General features: G+C 34.8%; 1 pseudogene; it reads right to left on the bottom strand.

Moving 5' to 3' along the window:
- Positions 1-4,899: 4,899 nt before the first annotated feature.
- LOC117232346 lies at positions 4,900-23,538 on the bottom strand (annotated as a pseudogene).
- Positions 23,539-24,213: the final 675 nt, after the last annotated feature.

Genomic DNA, 24,213 nt, shown 5'->3' with positions numbered 1-24,213 from the left:
AAAATGATATAAATGTGATATCTCGACGATATAAACGATGCTTTTCTTTATCTGTATATAAACTAAGCAACTTCTAGTTTTATAGATTTTTACACAAAGTTCGTCAAAATCATACGTAAGAAATATTTTCTTTAGATCTTGTACCGATTTACTGAATTACATATAGTAAATCATGCTAATATTTAATAACTAAATATAACTAGATATAAGTAATTATATTAAATAACAAACGGGATCACAATATTGTTTATGGGTACAGAGACCTTAGAAAAATTATGATCGTAGTCACGTAATTACATTGGTTCCTCAAGAATCCTGTCTACCTTGATAGATCATTAAGCAACGTGACTGGAATCGCATTGCGTCGTCGAAGGAAAATTTTTTATCTTTACTTTGTTGTATGAAAATGCTTTCACTGACTGTGTAGAGGTCGGACTGAGGGAAATCTGTGTTCGCTTCTGGTTTCCATAACAGTAGAACGATGGATCTTGAATAATAGATACATTTCTGTTATGTATTATAAACACGTAACTAAAGAGAATTCCATAATATTACCCAAAAACAGTTCATTCAATTTTAATTTCTGACTAGAAGAGACGAGAAATTTGCTAATGGAAAATTTTCATTTTTAAAATGCTTTACATTTATTAATACTCTTTTTTCGAAAACGATACTTATCGTACCATCTAATACTCAAAGATCAAAGCCTATCACAGTTTTCTGTTCCATCTTTTTTAAATGCTTAAAATATTAAACCTAAATTTAATATTTTTTATCATTTTATTAACACGAAATCTGTTATTAATTATTTACTGTAATATTGTACAAATATTTCAGTCTTCATTTTGCCATACTAATACATAATGATCGTGATCTATCTTGATCATCTATCTTTTCCAAACTGATAATGTATTCCTTCATGGAATTTACCAGTTTCACTTCCTTATTGTTCATTTATCACCTAGTATCGGTAACAGATTATGTTATACGTGTTTCGTCGGCAAAACAAACAGAACTAAAGGATCTAAGAATCGCTCAGTAAGTAACAATGCGATTATGGCTGATTTCAGACAATCTGCGGCATTAAACTTTCTCACGTTGTCTCGTAACGATCGTGATTTTCCTTCTGATCCTTCAGATTAAACGTCCTTGAACATCGTTAACTAAATCATGAATTTATAACGAACCCCATTTTTCATTATTTTTTAACAAGATTCCAAAAGATATGAAAAGTAAACAAAACGGAGAGTTTATCTGAACATAATATTTATCGAATAAATCGAAATTTTATTACACGTATTTAAATATTTAAATAATCTATCATTCGAGTGTGTAATTTGTAATTATAAAATTTTATAATTCGTAAACTCGTAGAAGGCAATTAAAAACTCATGAATACACAAGTGTGTGTCACTTCATGTATGTACTTGTTGTATCGGGTATTTATGACATTCAAATAATAATATCTACATTTAGCTTTCGAAAATTAACTTGCTAATACGAAGCGTATTTACCTTCATATTTTATAATAAACTTAATTATTTCGTTAGCAATGAAACATGTGCGTCTCGCAGAAATGTAAAAAATCGTAGACAAATATAATGTTCCTAGTTTTACTTAACTTCTTAATTTTATTTACAATGATTATTGTAACGAAGTGTCTTCAAGTGGCAATAACTCAAATTTAATCCAATTTTTACGAACGCATAATCAAACTCGAATTTTATTCTTTAAGATATAGTTCATTCGAGTAACTCTGAAACGTAATTAATTAAAGCTTAGAAACGAAAGATTAAAAACATTTAATCCCCAATGGTGTATCTATTCCACTCTATATTAATATTAAAAAAACATACAAATCGGCGTCAAAAGATGTCAATATTTACAATCATAAGAATCGCCACGTTAAATCATCTTTTCATCTACTAATCCCATTCATAACAGCACACTCACCAAACAAACTATCAATGATCGCAAACGAGTCACAATGCCTTTCACATTTTACGTAAGCAAAAAAAGAATACAACGATCGTGATAGAAACTTTACAAGTGTCCCATTTACATATGTGCGTGTCTGTGTCAAGACTGCAATCAGTAAGATTAATCTCGTCTGTCGTCGACAACATGCTTCTCCGCAACCTTACTAGTTGGCACCGAATAATGGTACAATCGTCTCGTAACATGTATGATTGATAACTCGTCACGCTAGAGGGGCATATTCATTACTCGTCGCTTCAGATTGCATCACGTTAATATTAATTAGCGACAGAAACTACGATAAAGGTTGCGAACTCTCGTATGTTGAACCTTAACATTGGGGCAGTGAACGATATTTATGGAGTAGAGATGATATAGCACTGCACGTACGTAGCTGTGCGCATAGCATCGGATTCCATTGACTGTTAAGGGAATTAAAATGAGAAGAGAGAAGAATTTTCCATAACGATGCTACTACGGTATCGAGAAGAATCATTTCGTCGATGGTCTACAATAAAAGATTATAATACGTACTTGAGGCGGATAAGTCTCCTACGTGAATATTACATTGAAGAAGAAGAAGAGAAAGAGAGCGATATAGAACCATGCGTTCCCTCAAGAAAAAAGAAGAAAAAAACCGACTAGATGAAGTAAGTAGTTCGCAAAAATATAACGTATCGTACCTTCGTGACTTTCCATACGAAAGTCGTATTCAGCTCTCCGCGGCTCACCGAATTAAAAAAAAAATCGTGTTTGTAAGTGTGCTTTAGATACCGAAAAAAACAAGTTTTAAAAATCATGTGACAAGCGCATTTTTAAATCTGAGACGTTATCCTCTTTTGTTCTCCCGCCCCTGCCTTTTCTACGCCCGTCGAGATCGAATTCTCGCGATATTTTGCAATTCGTAGCTGCCTCTTTGGCACGAACAATTAATGTCACGTTTTTAGAGGATTAGACGCTGAAACTATTAAGAGCTGCTCGTCAGAATATTCCTTTTAATCTTTCACACGATGTAAACTTCCGTGGTAATCGACTTTGAAGTTTATTATCTCGTAATCTTTTCATCGAATTTTAATCCTTTTAGGCTTAAATCTGCCGAGTTTCTGAACACTGCGTACACATGCAAGCAAAATTTGTCTGAGAAGCGGAAAACTTCGAAATTTTTGTATTTATCTATAACGGCATTGTTTTGCATTTGTATTTGTATTTATCTAAATTTCAAGAATGTCTGAAAGTTGCGAAAATTAAGACATCGATATTTTCTTGGTTGCTTGTGGTAGCTGGTATGGCAAAGTAAGTGTACGAAATTTCTGGGATCTATGGGAAAATTCTCGTTTAGCAGTTACGCGTAGGAAAACTTTCAGAAGCAATCGTAATTAATAAATTGACAGTGGAAAAAGTAATTGGCCGATCGCGAATGGTTTTTCCACGCTTATTATAGCTTTAAATCGCGTTACATCTACAATTAGTCTTGAATTGTACCTCCGTAAAAACAAAAACATGTTTCTCCACTGTAACAGCACGAACGACTCCAACGCATACGTCGAATACTCGCTGCGATTCGAATTCCAGGTATTTGTAGCTCGACGATATTTCTCGAAACACTCTGAAATTGGAATATTCTTCGCGCATTTCTAAGATTCTCCAAGAAGAGATTTCAAGCACTTCTAGGGAGAAATTTCTTGGAAGATTATCTCTGTACTCTTTATGAACATAACGTGAACTTGGCATTATAATATACAGCATGTTGAATGCTGAAATTATCGATTTTATATACAGATTGTTACGACCGTTCGCGGAGAGACGTTGTTGGAATAAACTGTGATTTATAACTTGTTATATCGGTGTCTTATTCAATTCAATAACGCACACAAATACAAAGGAAGGGTATTGCAGATTTATGGAGATTATGGAGAAAGATATTAAATTTGTCAATAAATGCTTTGTTACAGTTGGTACGACCGTTCACGGAGAGATGCGGTCGCGAGGACGCGTCAGCGAGAGGCGTAAATTCTCGCGACGACTATGTTAATCGACGCCGCGAAATAGTCGTTCCCCTGTTTCGGTTAAGACAACAGAGGTGGTTTAATGAATGTAACACTGTATTAACAGGTTAACATAGAATGATATATTTTACAATAATATGATGAATATGTTACAGAAATTTGACTCGACTTTACGATATCTCTAGATAAATTCGTTTGCTCGTCAGATTTGTCGAAGTGTCACGTTTGACTCGTCAGAAGGAACTGATCCCCTTCGATTATTCCTTTGTCTCATTTGGAAGATGACCCCCACTATGCTCGGGTCACGCCACCGCTCGCGCCTATGATCACGTATGCCTCTTCTTGCGTGAAAAACGTAACGGTCAAAAATCGACGTTTCTAGAGCTCGCTGCTTGGCAACAACTATGCTCTCGTCGATACATTGTATATGATCCGACGGGCAGATAGGGCGGTCTGCCTGCGACACTGTAGGGCCGCGAGCGACGGTTAGAAAATACAGCCTGTGGTAAGCCTCGTGGCGTAACACAGATTTTACGTTAATTTTATTCGAAAGATTTAGGTCAAATTTTTCCTTCGAAGAAGATTTTTCTGTCTTCAAAAGCGATTTTCCATCATTAATCGAAATATCATTTTTGCAATGGCTTGCTAGTGGGATTACGTGTTAAAACGTTCAGCTTTAAAGAGGATTATCTCCATCTCGGCGAGACTAGGCTCTCTAAAAATTGATGAATCCTGTACAGACAATATCTATAGTAAGCAACGCGTCGTCAAAACTTCAAAATATTATTACCCCGCTTTTACGTCGCAGATGTCGACAAAAATATTAATGAGATTTCCTAAGATAATCTCATACTTATTTGTATCGTTAATTCAATCGACTAAGGAACAAGTGGTGAAGAACTATTAGCAGAATCCAGGGAAGGTTTTACTGGCAAGTTTTATTACAAAACATCTAAGAACGATTTACATCATAATAAAAATAATCGCGCTATCTCGTCGCGTGACATGCGCACGAGGTCTCTGCGATTGCTAATCGATCTATAAATACTTACACGTACATATGTACAAAACTCGTGGCCATACACCACGTTGTCCATATTATTTTCATCTCGTTAATATATTTTGTATATTTATGATGTTATTATTTTACTAGTATAACGATTATTGCACTATATTCTATAAGATGGAGCTTTTGTACGAACAATTTCAGGAACTTTTATAACAAAGGAAAGTACTAATTTTTAACATTAACTACCCACGACAATTTACGACAATTTCTTTAACCTACGTTCTTACTCTAATTTTTATTCGCTCGCCTAATGATTGAATTTTTAATCAATCATTGTTTATGAAAAATTGCGATGATAATTGCATTGCGGATCTTTATGCAAATGCATATTTTCGTGGATACAATAATACAATTGAAAGATTTGATGCAATCGAAGGGACTTGGGCAAAAGTATGTTTCTATCCATTAAATATCATCGATAGTGCTGTACTTTTGGATATTTTACAAAATTTTGCGTCATACGCATTCTATAAATTTTCGTATCTTCGAATCACCCATAATTGCATAAAAATCCGCTGTTTTGTGATAATGAATATTAATGACGGTGGAATTTAAGATTCCTGGATTCAGTAACTTGTCTTACTCTAATACATGTATTGCACGTTTTTGGAAGACTAAAGATTCTTTGCTCGAGATCAACGCGACAAGTATTGTACTTCGTGGTGAACGTTTCGCTACAGCCTTTCGACCTCTGTGATCGAGTTTTCGCTTTTCCTCGATTTTATACTCGATCTCCGTAGCATGCTACTTCTTAAAGGTTCACCGCGAAGCGACGCTCTCATCGAATTCCTCGCACTGCATCTAGAAAATGATCGGAACATGGCGACCGGTGGTGTCTCCTCGTCCTCGCGTTTGCTGTCAAAACATTGCGTTTAAAAATATTGAATCCAATCGCTTAAAGATTTGAATAACTTCCCAACTCGATCCTTCTCTTCTGTTCAAAAGATTTAAAAAGCATTTGAAGAAAGAAGATAGTCCAGTTTTCTTTTGAGAGATTTAACAGATTTTAAGAATACGAAAGTAATACGAAAGCATACGAAGATGTAGATCTAACAGAATGCTTGAGAATCTTGAACTTCGAGCTTGAAGATCTGTGAATATCTTTGAAAAAAGGAAACCGAAAGTTCCTTTATGTGATTTTACCTTCCGATACAAGGTACATCCCACATCTTCTGATCTTTTCCAAAATCCTCGCTGTCCTGCAGCGTCTGCGGAAGATCCTTATTCAATGTTTCCGGCAAAAAGAGAGTCAGAAGACCGCCCATAATTCCGAGTGTGCCCAGCACAAGAAGAGGTAGGAACGAGGACACAACATTGAGATAGACTACGAAGGGTGCGAGGATACTAGCAACGTATCCCATTATATGTATCAAAGCTACACCCTGAGCTCTAACCACAGTTGGTAATACTTCAGCCGCATATTGGAGACCGATATTGTATGAAATGTTTATCCAAAATCTACCGAGAATTGCCAGAGAAGCTGTATATATACCTGAAAAAAATTTTAGCATTAGTTTTTAATTCTAATTTTTCATGAAATAATTTTAGAAAATTTTAAGGAATAAAAAGGGAAGAAATTATTTTATCTGTCTGTAATTTGTCTGGTTGTCTGCAATAGTTGATACAAGCATTTGCTAAGCTTAATATAAGCGTGCTTAGCTCTAAGCTAAGCACAAGCAATAAGCTTCTTATCTATAAAACGTTAATCTAGTCAACTTGAATCTAAGGGATTGTATTATGGATTACGGCTACTGAAAGCCATATAGCACTGCTGGAGCGCTGAAGCCCATCATTTTGAGGACTATTGCCAACGCCCTTTGATATATGCGGAAATACGAAGCGATCTTATGATCAAAGCAGTAGAAGGGGAAATAAAATATCTATACAACGGATACATGATAGGGCTTGGAAACTATTCTAGCAATGTAGCAAATAATCTACAAGCATTTTCATGTTATAAATATTCCAAAATATACATTTTCTTCCTTTCAAAAAGCACAATGTTATACGAATGAAAAATATTCGTCTGATTAAGTCAGAATTATCGACTTAGGTTATTTAGAAGATTGATCAGTAATATAGAAGGGTGAATATATAAAAACGAAATGTACGAACTATTGGAAACGGCAGAAGCCCTGATGCTGAAGATACCAGAAATGACGAGGGAACCACATGCCAGCCATCTTCTGCCCCATCGATCAAGAACGAGCGTGAGGAACGTGTCAGCAGGCAGCTCGGTTGCTGCAGCAATCGTGAACGTAACAAACACGTCCAGGCCTAAATTATCGACGTTTCGTACGTGACCATCGAACACCAAAGAAATCGCCATCCTATATTTCGTAAAACAATTTCATATGATAAAGAAAAGCACGCTATCATATTTCATGTGAGAAGCAAATTCCTTGCTTCAGAAATGAAGTATTTTTAGACAAAAGATATAAAACTGTTCGTGAGATTTTTACAAGATACAATTCCGATTTTACGTCAATCTATTTGATATCTGTTTAACAGCGATACGAACCAAATAACAATAAATAGAATCGTGATATTCCGTAGTCGTGGCGTTCTAAATAGATCCAACACGGAGTACGTTTTGTCTGCTTCCTCCTCTTTGCAGATTCTGGCACAGGTTTCCTGTTATTAGCAAATTTTTAACTAGTTAATGTCGTTTGTCTGTTTTTCTTACAAATTTATGTGAATCTGTTATGTGTACAAAGATTACGATAAAATCCGGAAGAAAGTTTATGTTATATTTGTATGAGACGATCCTTTCGAAATAGTTTACTTGGACGTTCGCAAATTTTTTCATTTTACTTTATAAAACATCAAACCTCTAAAAGTCGATTATCTCCTTATATCGTACATTAATGTTAATATTGCCATGATCTATTCATAGACTGAGCAGTTTCCAAATGTTTAATCTATTTGTATAAAAATTTTCAAAGATAAAAACAATATACAAATTCAATAAATAACATTACAGAAATAGACAATAACAGACAATAACAGAAATTGACAACAATTTATCGCTGGCAATTTAGGTGATGAATAAGATATAAAATTACTAGGTTGTAAACAAATTTTCATTACGTAAAAGACCCAATTAGACTTCTATTCAAAGAAAATGATTATATGATATGCTTAAAGGCATATAAATTGGTATTTATAGAACGCACATAAAGCAGGAAAGATCATAAAAGTAGAAAATACGGAAAAGATTGCGGTAATCGGTTTATTTACCCGGAATCGTCTATAGATGTCATCGGGCACCTTGGTGCCGTTGATTCGCTCGAATTTACCAAGGATTTTAATGGCCCTGTCTATCTGACCTTGGCTGACCAGCCATCGAGCGCTTTCCGGTATCAACCATGGCGTACCTACGGCTAGAACAAGAGGAACTGAGGTGACAATACAGGTCATCCTCCGGTCGGCCAAATAATAGGCGATCCAGGGTAGAATGCAAGTTGCAAATGTGAAGAATATTGCGATCGACATATTCGCTACGAATGTCCTCCACTTTGGTCCAACGTATTCTAATACTGGAATAAAAAACATAATATTTAGAAGAATCATCTGTGAAAGAAATATTCTGTGAATAAAGAATGGAACAATATATTAGGTTGTCGCAGAAATTTCTTTCGTCTCGTAAGGAGATAATAGACGCATACTATTTTTTGTTTTATATTATTTTATTGAATTATATTCATTGGGACAAAATAGATCATACGTAATTCAATAAAATAATATAAAACGAAAGAAACTTTTGGGGCAACTTAACGCAATATGAAGAAGAAAAATTTGAGTTACAAATATATAAAATGTAGATATACAATATATAGATTAATTTAACAAACGTGTTTAGTTCTACGATTAAATCGTGTTTAGATCTAATAACAAGGACTTTAATAATTTCCCGATGATTGTTCAAGCCCATTTAAGTTTCCGTAAGTGTTTCGATACTTATCGACAAGAATACGTTTCTATTTACGAATTATACAGGGTGGTTGGTAACTGGTGGTACACGCGGAAAGGGGATGATTCTACGTGAAAAAAGAAGTCGAAAATATAGAATAAAAATTTTTCGTTTGAGGCTTTGTTTTCGAGAAAATCGACTTTGAATTTTCGCTCGGTACGCGTGCACTTTATCACGTCTCGTTATAACGGATCTCACTGTAGATCGTTGTCTCAATTGACGTTATTTTAAAAATTTTAAAAATTTTTAAATTTTTAAATTTTTATCCTATATTTTCGACTTCTTTTTTCGCGTAGAATCACCCCCTTTCCGCTTGTACCACCAATTACCAATCACCCTGTATTTCTTAAAGATACAAAAGGTAGAATCACGCGTAACTAGCAATATCATAAATTAACTGTGAATAAACGGATCGTTAGAGTCAAAGGATCATTTACATAATCCAAACATGAGCGTGTGTTACCTTGTTAAGCCATTTATGGTAGATATTGAAAGATCGATAAGCCTGGGATACATATTTATGTCGAAATGAACATTTTCTACGGAAAGTCGAGTCTAATTCGATGAAAACAATTGACTTCCTGAACGAACATATCGATATATATCCACAGTGCAATGACAAGTAAATATTACTCTATTTTCGTACAAGAAAACAGATTAAAACGATAAGAAGTTATCTTGAACAATTGAACTGACCTTCGCGATGAATGAATCTCGCAATTTCACGAATACGTAGACGAAATTAATGTCTGGTGCGTATACGTCCAATAAATTAGAAACGCAAGGTTGTAACTCTTTAATCGCATAACAGGACGTCTATTTCGTCTATTTGTAGTTGCCGTAAAATAGGGAGTAATTGCTCTTAATGAAGCAACCGTGTTAGCCACTTAATAGTGGCTTGCTTCTAATCCGGAATCACCTTCAATTAGTTGTAACTAGTGGCTTCCTGATAATTACCGCTCAGTGGTTGTTTCTTTTTTTTTGCTTTATTATAATTGCGATGCTTGAACCATGTTTACCATGGAACTCGCTTCCTTATTTAAGATCACTTTGCACCATTGATTTTTACTTTTCATGCTTCATAATGAACCAATTTATAATTCATAATAAACCAAAATGACGAACGTTCGTTTAAATCACGAGTTTCAGATATTTCTATTCTCTAAAATTACCTGAATTAATTTTTATTAAATAAAATAGCTATAGGATAATTCCACAAATCAGATATTTTGAGCAGATATCTCGGAATTTCCTGTTTAATTCGCCGTAAATTTTCCCAATACGCTCTGGACCTCCTACATATATATAACGTGTCTATACATAACTGTTAATTCATCATTTTCTCGTAATCCTAACAAACAATGCTTAAAAACTTTAACTACATTTTGGATTATTATCTCGCACGAATAAATTTTAAGCTATTAATCGCTTTCCCGAAAATCTGGGTTGGTTATCAGCTTCGGTACGAGACCATCGAGTAACTCCGGTACGCATGAACGGAAATAATCTTCCAGTTATATCCAAATGTTTAATAATTTTCTACATAGAAATTTAATGAAAAATAAGAATAGAAGAACCTCGCATTACAAAAATCAACTTCCATGAAATCTAAATATTATTTATGCTGTCTGCAATTTTCAACATCTTCTTTCGCAAATCATCATCACCATCATCATCATCACCATTGCGACAGCCATTCTAAAATATATGTATCATTAATTTAATAGAAAATAAGAGTAGAAGAACCTCACGTTATAAAAATCAATATTCATAAAACCAACAAAATATCGTTTTTTAAATATATGTATCATTCAGTTTGTATTGCCTTTACAACGCGTAGATAGGGCGAGGAGATCTCTTCTGAAGACGAGATATTATTCTCATAGAAAGGATACAGAAAGGAGAAGAAGACGTAAAGAAGCTTCTCTGAGACCACTCGTTTCATCACTTCGCCTCTCAAGGTTTACTGCCTTTAACATTACATTATTCGCGCAGAAAAAGTATTCGCTTTTCTCCCAGCTGTTTCCGTCACCCTGTAATTTCATATCGTGTTACCGTTCGATCAAAAGCGACAACTCATTTATTGTAAACGAAGATTCCGTGCGGCACAGTTAGCAAAGATAAATTACAGACGATCGTATTAATAATAATAATCTGACCGATATCTCGCAATGCGACCAATCGATAAACGCGAGCACCGTCCAACGCAAGGACGTTGTTAACGTTTCGAAACTGATTAACGTTCGTTCTCTTCTTTCTTTTCTTTCGTTTCTTCCTTCTCGCCTGTTGGCTCGTAAAAGTATCTTAGCATTTATAGACATTTTTTATTTATTTATATTTATTATATATGATGGTATCATAATTAGTACAACAAAGTATTATTACGTTTCTGTTATATATTCATGAATATATTGGAATTTCATTAGGATCGTAATAAAGTCATATAATAATTATATCGAATATGACGTCAGAATTATAAATACGGTTATTATAATGCAGAGTTTCAATTAAGTAAATTTAAAAATCTATATACAAGATACAAAATTATTTAGCGTAATTATATATTTCACAGTAATTACAAAAATATTTAATTATAAAAATAGTCAAACATTTATTATATTAATAAATCCCGATATTTGATAACCATTTATTACATGTTTAAGATAACTATTTATGCTGTATATTTGTACTAAATAAATGTTTGCATTAAATATCTCGTAACTTCTATGTGCATCTTCAGAAATGCTTCAAACTTTACCAATATAATCATTACAATGCTAATGAAATTTCAGAATGTTTTATATAACACATATTCTACATACATATAAATTTTCTGTGGCAAATATGTAAATGCTTTTATAAACTACTAGGTTTATACGCTTTGCAGTCTCATATTTTCCTCCCACTGTTAGCATTATCTGCAGTTTGTATGTGAGTTGTATGAAGTTGATCGAATTCTACGCTTTCAACGAGCTGGTCGAGTGAGGTTCTGCTTGAATAAGTTATAAATCCTGGCAGGAAGAAAGGCACGTGTTATTGATATCGACTGGTTAGCTGGAATGTTGAATAGGAATTTAAAGAACCAACTCAAACTTTATCGATAATAAAATATGGAAAATATGACTGCAAATAATGACGTGAAAAATAATGGAAATATTCTATAGGATATTTGAATGTTTATTAGAGAATTTTAATAATAATATGGAACATAAAGAAGAAAGAAATTCGATGATACTAAATAATGATGATACTGAAAATTTCAGTGATTTTTATTAATATAAAATTAACATTAATATAAATAAAAACAAAATCTATTATAAATGATATAGACGAACGTTTTAACTAAATATCGTTAGAAAGAAAAGTGACACAAGTATACATACGAAACAATACAAAAAATCCGCATCTATCTAGAGAAATTTGTTATGAATTTCAAAGTCTGTATAAATACGTATACTAATACATAAAGCTTCTAAAGCTCTAAAGTTTTAATGTTTAAAAAAAAGTACAAAAACATTTCTATTAAAATATATATGATATTTTCCACGGTATTTTCTACGTAGTTTCTACAATTAAGGATTTCCTCGTTCCCATCGATTTTCCTCTAGTTGTGAGACCCTCGGATAATCACGTCCCTTTCATTTTATCTTCGCTACGCTCGATTATAAATACGGAACTGAATATAGAATTATTTGCAAATCAATGAATCCGATGATGTAATTTGTTACGCGCTCGAAACGAATTAGTATCACTTATCTTAGTTTCAATCAATACCTCACTTTCTCAAGTCATTGATTAAAATACGATTTACACTCGTACAGATCGAGCCTTCTTTCTCAATATTTCCGTCGAATATTCGTGATCAATCGTTTAATCGACCTTGATAATTAGAATAGAAATAAGAAAATTCGAACGCCAAATCATTAACGAACCAGCCACTTGCTCACGAATCTCGTCAACTTGGCCTTGTTTTGTCGAACAAATTGCAAATTTTTCCAACCTCGGCTTGAGTCATCGATTCAGGGTTAATGCACGTCACCTGAGTTTCTTTGGTCTCGATTTTCACAATTGGAATGCTGTCTGCAGGACAAACTTGCTATTCGATCAAGAAAACTCGTTTCAATGACTCGTCTGATGAACTTTCAATCAGCGTTCTTACGTTTCAACAGAGTCTCTTCAAAAGTTTCAATCAGGGTCTTAACGCTGTACTTTCAGGGTATAAAATATCTTTCAAGACAGAGACTAGTCTAGATTTTCTCTTCAGTATATTGATATTAGAACAATAACTGGAAAATATATTTCTACAGTATTATAATTGAAATTTTTTCATGTAGAGTTATAATAAAATTTTGTATTATAAATTGCCTGTATTATGGATATCAGACAATGAATTATCGATCTTTTATTAAACAATTTATCAGAATTTTCAATGGAATATTTAAAATGTTACTTGATTGTTTTATATTATTATGTGATATTTTTGCGAATTTTAAATAAATTTGCTAGAAGAAGATGTTCATTTTAATTAAAACCATATACACGTATGTATATATATACATAGATTTATAGTTGTGGAAGCGTTCGTTGTAGAACCATTCATTCGTTACCTTCGCTTTCCGTTGGGAAGTGAAAATTTATGAAAATCCTGGTATGCTATAGTTGTCCAGAAATGAAAAGCAATTTTGAACAACTAATCCTTTGTAATCAGAATATTGTCTCGTTAAAAGAGAAAACAAAATTATAATTGATCGCGAGTATAGAGGGAAAATATTAGTATAGAAAATGATTGCGAACTAACTACCTTTAAATATTATAAATATTCAATGGTATATATAAATCTAAATATCTTAAAGTTTCATATTTTTATCTTGCATGAAATTCTTATAAAACAGGAAAATTAATTTTTCTCTGTCTCTCTCCCTCTCTTTGATATAAACGCCGCAGTTAAAAAATAAATATGTATGACCTCATGTATATTCATATGTATTTAAGCATCTTTCTTCGTAACTTTGAATGGTTTTCAATTTCATTTAAATTGTTGCATGGCAACGTGAGTTCTGTTGCAAAATTCATATACTTGTAGAAACGTCAGTCGTAAATCAAGCATAACAACAGTTTTACAGTATGTTGTAGAGATTACTTTGTTATTTAAACTTAGAGATCTTCCTGCTTACAGTAATTACAAAAAGCAACTGTACACCATCGTATTTAAAACAGCATTTATATATATACCAATTAATTAAGACTAAGTCTTAAGATAAGACTGATTAAAATATTAGCTTTCGTATCATTTGTAATACTTTCATACATGCTTATAAATAATTAATGCTATCAAAATGAAACGTAAAAACTGATTTAAAAAAAAGGAAGAGAGACGCTTCATTGGGAAATAAGGATACATACGTACAAGTACTTTTTGTAGCCTCTGTGTGGCTTTCAAACTCAATTCCAGGGCAAAAAAGAAATTATTGAAAAACGGTTACCTAATATGTACATCATAGTGAAGCAATTATCAAAGGCGAATCCAACGAAAAAACGACACAAAGTGAACTGCCAGAAGCTACCCGTGAACGCAGTAGCCACCCCAGCGAGAAATCCCATTAAATTAGCTCCGAGCAAAGCTGGTATTCTTCCATATTGATCAGCAACCTATCCAAAAATTAATCCTCCGAAGATAGCGCCGATGAAGAAGATACTTTGAGCTATGGCTGGCAATACATCATACTGACAAACCCATCCCAGCTGCAACAGAAAACTACAGTCGAATGATTTACTTCTGATCACGATCAGCATCACGGAAATCTTATAGCAATTTCAACGCCTCGATTAAACGAATTTTCGATCAAAGTTTCGAAATTCCTAATGAAGCGCGCCTCTGTCCTTTTATCTTTCCCTTTGAGGAAAAAAGAAGGGGAAGCTTAAGACCCTGCGCGTTCTCGCGTCCTTCTTCTGGATGCTTCCTACCCCTCGATGAATAATTCTCCTCCTGACGAGCGACGCAAAGTTCATGGAAATCCACTGGAGCAAAAAGTCTTGCAATTTATGTCGAACAAATCTGCGTGTTCGCGCTGTTGCTCGTTATAAAGTTTTATTAAAGTTTCTTTTCAATCCGATATTTTCATTTTCAGTTTTATCGCAACCTAGTTTTATCAGCTTTCATAATTCGAAATTTTTTATCCTTTTTTTTCTTTAAGTATTTTTATAAATATTTATTCGATTGTATTTTATTTGGCAATGTAACGCTTGAATTTAGAATGTACTCTGTAATTTCACTACATGCACTAATTATTACTGCAATATGTACTAGTAATTCTGTTACGTACTATAATTTTCCTCTGTGGAAATCGACATTGTTAATTTTCCCACTTCTGAACTATCGATCTTTCCACAAACGTTTATTCGACCCTTTTCATCGTTCTTCTTTCTTTCCAAAAATTGTACACTACGCTTATTTTTTATCGAAATAGATCATGCAAATAATCGAATACGACATACACAGTATAAAGGGATTGATTGATAGGAACAGATAAAATATTCAAAAAGCAGGAAATTACAAGTCGAACATTTTCTGTCACCTCGGATGCCACAGACGCATAAGGGACGGTGGTATAATTAAATTCCCATCCTTGTTGGCAATCTTTCGTTGGCCACGATGGGTCCGGTACGTGGCTTCCATTTAGCAAAATTTCCGTGTAATTTACATCGTACATGCTGCATCTCGAGTAACCTTCGCGGTTGACTGGTATCGCCAGCGACAGCCTGAAACGAAGGAGAAGATAACGTAGATTGGTTCACGGTCTTCGATGCCGATGGACGTTCCGACAAGCGAGTAATTAACGTTCTATTTGAAACTCGACAAAAAACATTGGGAATCTCGAGTATTTGTTGAGCTAATAATATTGATTGTTAGTCGAGTCTGATAAAACGTATTTGATTGGAATTTCATTTAAAGCGAAGAAAGTTATTTTCAATTGTAGCTGGATGTACGTTAATTGCTGTTTTCCTGTCTTTACAAATTACTCATTCCTTTGTTTCATCAGCCTTTTCGATTATTATTGTCTCGTATTATTATTGTCGAGTATTGTCTCGTGGTTATTATCTCAACGCTTTTATCGTGTCAATTTATTGCGTTGTGTTCATACGGGTTTGTAGAATATATAATAAACAATGCAATGAGAAATGAAAATGAGAAAATTTTGAAGAATTATTAAATTAGGTAAATTGAAGGGAAAGAAGTTCTGTGAAGGAACTGGATTGGATCTAAACAGATAATAAAGAAAGATGATCCAAGATTTGCGACCTCCGACGTATGTCGAAAACACTTACTCATTAATAACGAATGTCATTAAGATAATTCAGTGACGGTAATTGCGTCTGTTATTCTGATGAATGTTACATAACGAGATAGGAAGTCGATGTCATGATGACTGGCGCTGTCTGAATCAAATCAACCCTATTCACAACCAGATAATACCGTCAAACGATGTTTACATTATTATAATATGAAATCCAATTTGAAGGCTTCGTGAATTTCTATTATCCTTCAATGAAATTATGAAATAATGGCGCAGTTTAATGATAAAGATTATTATTATTTCATTAGGCTTGCTGTATAATTTGCTAGATTGTCTTCAACCAGATAAATATATCAATAATTTTGGCAATGGCTATCATCACATACTTTATCGAAAGAGAGAACATTGGTTCTCTTTGATTTTCGATCGTTGAGTCGTCGAAAGAAAACTTCGCGGCTCAGAGAAAGTTCTCCTACAAACACGTACATAGCATAAAAATCGGTAACACGCGGAAGTTCTACAGGAAAAAAATCAAAAAGACTTGCTGAGCAAGGCAAGAACTTTCCAATAGAAGGTGAGCATAATAATAAATAACACTTGCACGGATGCTTGCGGAGGAGTCGTTGACTATATTAAACTAATACTAATTATGAAACAATGTAACAGTAACGGTACTAGTCGTAATTAACATACTATCGTTAACATTATCGTGATATCAAAATTTCTTCCCACAAGATCACCGATTAATTCCATCGATTTGCGAAATTCTTAGTGTTCGATGATTATCATAGTCGAGGAAAGGTATTTACAAGATATTAACATTCGCATCTAATCACATCTCGTAGCATCGCGACTTATCACGCGTATCGCCTAACCTTTACATGAATATTGAACGAGCGAACACTTCGAACGCATTATGCAAGTGTACGTTACGTTTTTCATTCGCCGGTAAAAGCTTTCAAAAACGAGTTAATGAGCGAATGATACGTGGTATGCGCGAAAGAAACGAATGCTTGTCCATAGAATAGCTGAAAATGATTCGATTCGAAGTATACTAGCAAAATAACAATAGATTCAGATGATAACTGACCAGTCGACCAGGATTAGTCACAGCCTTTTAACAATTCTATCGATTTTTTGCTATTATTATACTTATCTACTCCAAAGCTAAGATCCTACCTAGGCTAAACTAAACGTTAACTATGACTCACAGTTGGAAAATGCACTTATCTTATACGTAATCATTTATCAATTACTGAGTTCGTTAAGTTCTATTTTTGTTTGCTGAAAGGAAAAAATCTTCCATTAATTAATCATCGCTATATCGTTGTTTGCTATTGTCTTTCGTCTGATCGACAATCATTTACCCATTCCATCGTTGTAGAACTCTTCATTTCTGGTTCCTATAATCTGGTATTTAATATCATCGAATTTATTTTGAAGCACGTGCACGTGCCAAAAAATTAGGTCACGGAAGTTTTATGCATTTCTGCGAAATCTGAAAGGGCAAAATTGCAAAGTACACGTGTGACACGTGGAAATATATAAAACATCGGAAAGTAGCACGCTTTGTAACGTTTAATCGAGGTAAAACAATTTTTTATCCAGCTTCTAGTTTTTTCTTTCGCTTCCTTTATATTCTGAAAAATATGCGTAAAAATCCGCAGGCTACGTATTATGACGTAAACGGAATGGAACGAATCAATAATAGAATAAATTAAATAATATTAATATTAAAATATTAAATAATATTAATATTAAAATATTAAATAATATTAATATTAAAATATTAAATAATATTAATATTAATATAAAAATTATAATAATAATAATCGATAATAAAAGAAATTAAGGACAATGGAACACATATTCGATTAATACTAAATATCCGCGGCTGTCCTGATATTTATTGCCAGTCGCGTACATACGTTCAAGTTATAATTTCTAATACCATTAGAAAGTTAGGAGAATTTTAATCGAGAACGAGCTCTATACCCTTTGAACGCAATTTGTTCGTCACTTAATCGCTGCACGCGGTAAACACTAACGAGCAGCTCTTAAACAAAAGTATTTGTACGTTATGGTCAACAACGGGGTGACTAGTTATTAGCGCGTTCTCCTGTTTCATTGAAATTTTAATTGCATCAACGTAGTACGTTCTATGGTCGACGTCTTAACATAATTGTACGGATCGAATGTCTTTACGTAAAACTGTCCCGTGCACGTTGACGATTCGCGGCCAATCAACGATATCAGGCCGAATGTTACGTGCTCAACGCTATTTTTTCGCGTTCACGCTCTCATTGTTTGCGCGAAGGTTCAACGCGTTCGCGCGGCGTACGCGATAATACGCGCTCCGAGAATTATATCCAAGGAGCATTGTGCGAGCGCAACACGTTGCGACACCACATCCTTTGCCTCTCTCGAAACGTCTTAATAACGAATTATGGTGCAATCGAACCATGCGCGTATAGCAAAAAGCAATCGTTTCTAGCCGTTCACTTTGAACACCGCGAAGGTTAATTTGGCAACTACATATATATCCATGTATTGTGTTTCTAACGATTGCCAAATGCTATTTTCATGCATATAGTGATGCCATCCTTTTGTTACGAAGGATTAGCATCAGAGAAATTTTCGGCTTATTACGCATATTGAAAATGTAACGTAAGATTCATCTTTTTTTTCAGCAAATATGCAGAGATACGCACAGGTGCGTTTGAGTATTAGAGCACCTACTGGTTACATTTATTGGAACGCTCTAGCGGATTTTACGCTGTAAAACATACGACGTGAATGAAAGTTCGGATTTATAATAAAATAAGCAGAAGATACAATCGGAAAAAGGATCTCAGCAAGACGATAGTATTAGGACAGCGTTAGGAAACGGTAGGCCAAGAAAAGCCGGTCGAAAGATGATTCGTAGAACTAAAGGAAAGTGTTGAGATATTGATCCGTTTCATAGCGCCGATGCGAGCGAAAAGCGAACTAAAAATTGCGCGTTTAAGCACTAAAACGAAACTACGAATCACGAAACTACGAAATATTACTAATCTTCTATTTACAACGAAGCTCGTAAGTCTCGTGACCAATTTACACGAAAAAAGATCGAGTTAGAGACACGATAACGCGTTAATGAAACTTCTAATCTCTAAATCTCTAGAGAGAAATCCTTAAAAGCTGTAGATCCTTAATAAACAATTTACCGATTACGACGATAAGTCCCCTGATGCTCGTAACCAATTTTACACAGAAAACGGATCACCAAAGTTGCAAGACTTTCGAGTTGGAGGGAATGACGCGTTAACGAGAGCGTCGCGACGTATAATGTTTACAAAGTTTGCGTGGAAATTAACACGATCAGGAATAAGCTGGATCGTTGTCACCGTTTACGATCGTGTTTCCGAGATGAAAGAAACAGCTACTATTATGCAATCGATCGTTTCGAACTAGTAAACGGCGTAGCGAAATAAAACTCGGTGTAAGTCTTAACATACGTTCACTAGCAGGAACGTGTTTTATTGAAACTTTTACGACTCGCTACCGGCTGCTCCAGCCGTTGCATTATTTGAATAACATCGAAGGTTGTTGACCTAGCAACCGAACGAAGGTGCGATCCAATTGGATGTGGATGTAATTACACCTTGAAATACCTTTCGTCATCGAGCATTTCCAATTCCCCGCCGAGTGTCCTCCATTTTTGCGCTTAGTCTTTACGCTCGATATCGTCGCGATTTGCAAGCACTCGCTAGCAACAGAATGTGCGATCGTCGTCGCGCGTCGCCGTTTCGACAGAATTAACGTCGTTGGAATCTCACAACGATTGAGAAACCGCATATTTACTTCGCGCGAAAACCACGATGAACGAGTTATGTCTCGTTCGGGCTAATTTCTTTGAAGTAGTCAATGTGTCGATTTTTAATTTATGCTTCAAATATGTAATATCGGAAAATAAGGATAGAAATTTTTTTCCGATTACTTACAATTTATTAATATTAAATTGAATATACAAATATAAATTGGACAGAGAACGATATTTATTTAACGGAAACTAAATGCAATACTCGTATCTATATCAAATAACTTTACAGTTATTTGATCACTCTCGTCACAACGAATCTAACACACACACACTCTCTCTCTAACAACTCTATCAATTCTCACGACTATTCTTCAACGACTCGAAACCTCTAACGACTCTACTCTTCGACGACTCAATTAGCTCTGATCTTCGCCAATACACTCCTGCTCGGTCGTGCTCGCTCTTGCTCTCGTCCTCTCTCACACACACACACACGCACTTTTCGGCTCACATACTCTGGCCTCTCGATTGCCACTCCTTGAAATGTGGAACCGTACTTCTGTTTTGACGCTGCTTATCTTTTTTCGCGTCACTGTTACTAGGCGCTCTTGGATGTAAACAAACCACGAAAGACGACGTACACGGTGTTTTCTAATTTCAGCCGATCTCCAATCAAAGCTATTCTACGATATTACAAATATTAAGAATCGAAGATCCAGTGTGGAGAATTTGAAGGGTTGACTCTGAGATTTGAGAGTAATTTCAGAGAATAGAAGCTTAATTCCTGCGAGGGGTTGAATTTTTATCCTATTTTGATATCAGTCAAACGATTCGTGGCTTTCTATCCAATTAAATGCCAATGATTATCAGATTACCGCGATATCGCGATAGAATTTAACGAACCTTTCAACTTCCTCGTCTTCAAATATGATTTTAAAGGGGAAGAGGAAGAAGAGCAGAGAGGCAGAGAGTCAACGACCGTGCTTTTATCGGTAATTGAGTGATGCGCTAACGTAAAAAGCATTCATCGTGAGCATCCAGGCGCCTGTGCACTGTACGCGTAGCGATCCGTCGGTGAATCACGAAGCACATATATCAAACATCGATGTTGATAATAATCCTTCGTCACCGGAATCTTGTATTTTAATCTATGCAAGTTTTTCGAGGTGAATGTAATGCGGATGCATTTTTCGTCAGCATTGTTTACGGCTTTTGCGTTTTCATTTCTACTACTAATCACATTAGATTTCCAGATTATATGATGTGAAATCTTCTCTAAGTTACCGATTTCGGCATTTTAATCTTTTATACTCCATCGTCGTCACTTTGGTAACATTGACAAGGTGCAAATTGTTTTATGAAAAAATCTACTTTTATAATTAAATTTATAGTACAAATTATTTCTTGGTGTTTTCGTTGACAACAAAAAAAGAAAAGTTATTGCAAGAGTAAATTCAATTTTGTTTTCACTAATAAAAAATATGGAAACGAAGAAAATTACGCTATATAAATAAATCTCTGATTTTGTACTCGTTGATTTAAAAAATACAGAAAGTATTACGTAAAATAAAAATTCATAAATACTTGTGATCGTCTCTACTCGAAACATAACTTTTTGTTTCAAAATTCTTTAGTAGAAGAAAGTGTTAAAATTACTGATCTATCGTATGACAAAAATCTCTATCTGTAAACGATGAAGCCGTACACGACTCATCAGAGTGTTTTCGATGAAAACGAAACTGAGAATTTCCTTCTCCTGCGCGAAAACGAAATAGATAACAAAAGAAAAACGATCGCCTAGTCATCGAGAAAGTACTAATTTCTCATGCAAGGTAGATAAATACCGTGACAGACACTGTACACCGTACAGTAGAATGAATCAACGTTTTACACGTAATTCATAAAAGCGACAAGACCCCGCATTTCCCTAATTATATGTTGCGAACAATAAAAAGATTGCGACTCAGTTGCCTTGGATTCTTATGTACATTTACAAGAGGTACAAATACTTTTATCTAATGGAGCGATCAGATCATAAACGGAAATATGCACTGGAATGATACGAGAGAAATTTCAAATATAGTCTTGAATCTAATTTTACTTGACAAAGGACTGTATTAAACTTTGCTTTTAATTTATCGAGCAGAGTGATCGATGAACTTGAATCTTTGTAATCCTATCTGCCTTTATAAATGATGCTTCGGAAAATAAGTTCAGTTAGTGGATTCTTCTATGTGCACTTTTACGAGATTATTTCTGTGCTCAGTAAACGAAGTCAATATTGGTGCCAACACAATGAAACGAATCCATTTCCCTCATTATCGATCTTAGCTTTTATCTGTACGACAAAGAATTATCGAGCAAATAACTACTAACCCACTTGAAACGAATAAACAATAGCATTAAGGATAAATCAACTATAACAGACAATTTATTTTCTTTTACAAACTTTTCATATTGATGGATTTTTACAAAAGAAATTAATCTTTTATTCTATCCTTCTATCGTCTATTTCTATCCGATAAACAACATTTGTTGATTCGCGCGCTTCGACTTATCAACGCTTCTGTCAACGACGATAAGATCTAAAGGTGCGACTAAAATCTAAATCCAAGCGAAAGAATGCAAACACATACTTGCAGATTTCAATATTAACTTTTTAATTGGACTCTATTTTGCAAGAAAGTACAATGTTTTATGCACCTTTCGTTCGCTGTGAGATTCTGCAGTTCCGGTACCCAGCACCAGTGATCATCCGGTATCAGCGTGATGAAGATCTGCGAGAAGTAGACCCATGCGACGAACGAAGCAAAAGGGATCATCAGAATAAACAGGATCTTCTGATAAAGACCAAAGTCCCCGACGTACGGCAACAATTCGTCGAAATCTATGTCTTTCGTCTCTTCTTTGGCACTCCTGTCTGCTTCTCGCGTTTGAAGGTTCATCGAGTTGCGACAGGCCACCGCGTTATTCTCGCGGTCGTTCAAATAAACGGAAGTTCCAAATTTCTCTTGCGGTGGCATTTTCTCGGAAATCATAAATTAATCGATCGATTTGAACGAAAAAGCGACCGATTATCGCTATTGGCAGCGAGATCGCTTCCTTTTCGTCCAAGTCACCACCAATCTCGCTTCGGTGGTTCGTTTCGCTAGAAAAAATCGCGAATTTTACTGTTCACGTTGCCGAACACATGGTCCTGTACGTGTTCACCTCGACGTTGGCGATCAAATTTTTCACTCGATCTGGCTCGAAAGACTGCGATTTTCACGGACGAGGGTCGACCACGTGGACTCCGTTCGTCGTCGACATCGCGCGAGTCAAATGACAAAAATCTTACAAGAACTGTAACAGAGTCAGGCTAATCTGAAACGACCGATATATAGAAACAAAAGGAGAAAACTGGACAAATCCTGACCTGAAGAGATCGTAACTGAAACGATCAGTCTTGTAGCTGGCTATATAGCCGCCGACCGAGAGGTACTTACTCCCTCTCTTCTACGTGTACAAGTAGAATTCAGTGCTCTGCAAGTGGCATTGAACAGAGCGGGGATCGCGTCAATCATCATTGTCATTGGCGTTTGGCTAATTTCTTTCGCACTCTCCCCGAAGACAGGTTAACAAGATCGTCGGATCGTCGGCTTGCCTCTTTTCCTCTTTTTTCTTGTTCCGCCATTTATTTATTCGTTTAGTACCCTTAGATTAAATGATCAAGGAAGTGGATGATGAAATGGAAAACTTGGAGACGTGTTATATTCTTGATAGATGAGGTATAATGGTGTGAAAAATGTTTACAAATTCGTCAGTTTATGGTCCAAAGAATCTGTTGATGTTTGAAAGAATTTCATCTGATATTGGATATACTAATATCCTTTATCCTAATACCTTTTATAACTAACTAATAAATAATAAGAAAAAAATAATAATAAAAACTCTAACTCTAACTCTAATAATAAAAAGAAAGAAAGCTTAAAATTTCAGAGGATATATCTTTATTCCATTAGTTTTATGTAAAAACTATAGATCCTATAGAACTGTAATAATACATATTTTCAAGTAATATATATATATATATACTCTTCCCTCATTTCTAC

Source organism: Bombus vosnesenskii, unplaced genomic scaffold, assembly GCF_011952255.1.
Source record: "Bombus vosnesenskii isolate JDL3184/JDL3185 unplaced genomic scaffold, Bvos_JDL3184-5_v1.1 scf7180000013286, whole genome shotgun sequence".
In the NCBI taxonomy this organism is placed as follows: Eukaryota; Metazoa; Arthropoda; class Insecta; order Hymenoptera; family Apidae; genus Bombus; species Bombus vosnesenskii.
The sequence above is the reverse complement of the archived record's forward strand: the minus strand, read 5'-3'. Positions and strand labels throughout refer to the sequence as shown.